This window comes from Bidens hawaiensis, unplaced genomic scaffold (assembly GCF_021521415.1).
Source record: "Bidens hawaiensis isolate Kalapana, Puna unplaced genomic scaffold, B.hawaiensis_p1.1 tig00019793_1, whole genome shotgun sequence".
Lineage (NCBI taxonomy): Eukaryota > Viridiplantae > Streptophyta > Magnoliopsida > Asterales > Asteraceae > Bidens > Bidens hawaiensis.
Window position 1 is genome coordinate 57,488 of NW_027493003.1, and position 4,670 is coordinate 62,157.

Below are 4,670 nucleotides of genomic sequence, written 5' to 3' on the forward strand. Positions count from 1 at the left end.
CAACGGTGTCTATAGTGTAGCGAGCCTAACATATAATGTCTAAATTCGGATCGATCCACCATTGTAACACTCGGCTTTTACCAACACTCGGGTTTCAATGCTACGGTTTTACCATGCGACGGGTAAATCACTAGTTACTTGCAAGTATGGACTTGTTTTCAAATACAGTCACTTAGTCAACTTCAACAAGAACTCAAATTATTTAAACTAAGAAATGTCTGTAGGAATCTGTTTGCGTATAAAAAAATAAAACACTTTTAATAAAATGATTGCAATACAAGGAATCAAACCTATCTAGGAAAACAAGTAAATTACAATACGAATTACACCGGAAAAATCAAAATTACAATATAATTGAAATAAAATAATGCAAGAAAGATGTAGAAGAAGAATGGTGTCGTGGTCTTTGTGGCCGAGGATCTTGTTTTACACGGGGCCCTTAAAACAAATTCCGGGTCTCTCCCCATTTTGTTTTCCAGGGTAAAACGGCCTAAGCAATATGTACTGCCACGGAGGGCTCTAGCACCCGAATAGTACCTTAAAGAAAATGATAAAGATGATCAAGAATGTTGGAATTCTTTAGAGAGAAAGTTAGAGAAAACACAAGAGAGAATGTGTTATTTGGTGTGTATTTTGTGTGTCTACAACCAAGGAGCCCCTTGGTACTTATACTATTAGAAAGTTGAAACCATTCAACCATCATTAATGAAAAAATTGAAACACTCCAATCAACATTAACAAAGGCATTTAAGTTTTGACCAAAACTTAATGACATGTTGAATAGTCTTGACTAAATCAATGGTGTTTCAACTAATCATATAATATAAAAGAATTTACAATTAAAATATATATTTTATTTATACAAAATTTTCCAACAGTCCCTCACATGTGAAAATAAAACTCATTCATTTCCACACATTTTCCAACAATCCCTCACATGTGAAAACAAAACTTATTCATTTTCACATTGAGATCAATCCATACATGCAAGTTTCTTAGATTCAATTCAACGGTTGAGCATTGTAGGATAGGTAGGTGTTATCCTTTGAACCTTCCTTTGTGAAGCATACTTAGTCTCCTAGCGGTGTGTAGACACGATGTCTTTGAACATACCCCCATTTATGTAGACGACAATACACTTCACACAACACTCTCCCTGGTCTGGCCAACCCCTCACTGTCGTGTCCTATTATGGTCCTGGAACACTAGCCTGGTTTTGTGAGAGCACTAGGATTTTTGCCCCAAAATCCATTAGAACCGACCCTAGTTCTCTCTCACATAGGTGATTCTCACTCGAATCATTAAAAGCAATAGGTTTTCTTGATTTCCACAAATCATTAACCTTATCATGCTTAGCCTAAAAAATTGTCACTACTTATCGTAGGAATAGACTAGGACATATTTAAACACCCTTATAGTTTAGGGGTTGTATATTATAAAATATACTAGCTTCTATATAAACATATATATCAGCTTGCCCCCATAGTGACCACCCTTAGATATATAAATTAGTTGTCCTATTGAACCTAGATCTTGGGATCTCCAGTCCTAGTTTAGGTTACCTCCATATATCTTTTTTCATGGGATTTAGTCTCATTCCACAACTTGTTCTCTCATCAACCCTCGGGTTGTTGGATCCATAGACATTATCATTGACTTTGTAAAGTCAACAACGATAATTTGTAATTGAGATAAGTTGTTTTAACGTGTTATTGCTCACAAGTCATTCCTTGCCATTTGCCATTCCTAAGACTATAACTCATAATCTCTACTTGGTTGCATCGTTTAGTCTTTAGAATTACATGAAACGCTCTTCAAGGCAAAACACGTTTCCATCATGCCTTTGGTAAACTATATCAGAAATCTACCAAGATTCTGAATGTTACCAATTGGCATCCAAGTCTAATATTCTAGATAGACTTGTTATGACCTTGTCTACTCCACTTGGTCATATGTTTGCAATCTTTAATTGGATTACCAACATCCTTACTGCCAAACATTACACATTCTTATCAAATTGCAAGTTACCCCCACATTTAAGTCTTATCGGATAAACTTATCCAATCACTAAGAGGGGTAATGAAAGGTTCTCCATTTCACGCGAGGATTGAGAAAGCATTCTCAAAGACCATTTCAACATACCATAATGGGTTGTTTCTTAAATGGCTCATCCCCCACATTGCTTGCACTTTGATCCAGTTTAGGAAAATATGCCTTAGTGTGAGCTTCCCACGTTTACTAGCGTATGAGTTTTCCTCATGATCTAGTTATCCCGTTTTGACTTAATGAAGTTATACTTATGGTTTAGCCCATATAATAATTCCTTCTAGTGTGTACCCATATTATGAATGCTTTCTAAGTTAATTTAATCTCCGCGGAGCACATAAATTGACAAGCACTAGCCTAGCATGCTTTAGACTATAATACTTTAGCATGTGAACAGAAGATCGATGCATCATTCTGATTCTTCACAGCCTCAAGAGTTACCGCACTATCTCTTGCTAACATTCATATCATGGTTTAGACAAATTAATGAGACTTTATTCATCATCCCAACACTTTGGTATTAGGAAAGTCTCAAAAGTTAAAGTACGTTACGCTAACATACTTAACTTCATTAGTCAAATTAAGATATATATTTTTGTTCTCCAAAAGCTTTACCATTTACTCATAAGAACTTCAAACATGAGTCTTAAAACGAGTTAGTTTGGTGAACACATTCAACATAATGAATGTTACCCGTATAAGATCACTAAAGTTTGAAATATAATCAAGTATATTGACTATCAAACAAGACAATTGCATGTGCCTAAAGTGATTTATACATTTCCGTTGTTTGTTTCGTTGAAACTATGTATTGGGATACTCTCCCAAAATGAAGGATAAATCCTCCACATAGTTCAAACAACATTGATGGTGGTATATGCAACTACAAATCCATCGTTATTGTAAGTCTCCTATAATAAATCACACACGGTTTATTAAAGTCATTTACAATAATAACATATATTTATTTCATATGTTATAATTCGCAAATGTGAATTTTCACAATGTTGATACTCTCAACATATCTTGTATCCATGTTAATAAACTCATCACATGGTGTGTGATGTCTCATCCTTCACATTTAATCATGATGACAACTCACAAATTGTCTTTGTGCAAATATCTTCTTTCACTATTCGTTATACTATAAACATTTGATTAATTTCTATGTATGGGTTATCCGAAGATATTGAACCCAAACAATATTTAAAAGTAAGTCAATAAACTGTTGTAGTTCAACGAGTATCCATCTCTAGTAAGCTTACTAGAAAATATTATACCCTTTTGAGACGTTTGGGACCATATAAATTAACTCTCAAAATTAGGATACTTAATGTAGATAACCCAGTTCTACATTTTCCTATTGATGTCCAACGACCAACAATAAGTCTCATGCTTCTCTTAGCAAGAAGATAGTTCTTAATTTTGAATCATTTTTCATAACAAAATATATGCTTCAAACAATAAGAACTATCCACGAACACCAAATGTCCACATGATTTCGTATATCTCCGAAATCGTTCCCATGATGTCTTCAAGTGATGCAATTAGGCTCCCCCGCACAAGAGCTCTATGCAATCACAACATCACTCATTTGAGGTTCTCCCTCATTGGTACTCCCACATTGAACAACTATTAACTATGCGCACGTAGTTACATTTGAACAATTTAATTTGTTCACAAAAACATCAAGTTGTTTAAAACCGTTCTAACGCCTTTGGGTTAATAAAAATTATTATGTAACGCGCTCGTTATAATATTTATGCAACTTCTAACCTGCTCATTAAAATATTAACCGATTTAACAAGACCTTTTTTAAGACCATTTGGTTTATACAATAAACCGCGTCTAACACGCTCGTTAGAAAATTAAACGCTTTAAACAAAACGTATTGAAGCCTTTAAATCGTTTCTAACATGCTCATTAAAAATAAAATAAACATTTATACAAAACGTTTTTATAATTTTGGTTTTACAAAATCAAACCCTTCTAACATGCTCGATAGAATATTAACCGATTTCTTATACAAATATAATTGTTTCTAACACGCTCGTTAGAGAATATAAATGCTTAGACAAAACGATTTTCAAGGCCTTTGGTTTATAAAATAAACTGTTTCTATCACGCTCATTAGAAAATAAGATGTCTTATACAAATATAATCTTTCCCAACACGCTCGTTAGAAAATATAATATATTTAGACAAAACCATTTCTAGGCGTTCGATTTATAAAATAAACCACTTCTAACCCGCTCGTTAGAAAATTAAACGCTTAGATAAAACGTTTCTAAACATTGGTTAATATAAATTAACCATTCTAATATGCTCATTAGAAAATTAACGTGTAGATATCAACGTTTTAAAACTTTTAATTTATAATAAACCGTTTCTAACACGCTCGTTAGAAAAGTTAAATATTTAGACAAATATTTTAAGGCTTCGATTTATAAAATAATACGTATTTAACACTCATGTTAAAACCGTTGACGTTTACACAAAACGTTCATTTATTTTATAGGATAACCTGTTTCCAACGCGCATGTTAGAATGTCAAATGTTTACAAAACATTTTAACTAATGTGGGTTAAGAAAATACACAATTTTAACATGCTCATTAGAGAGTA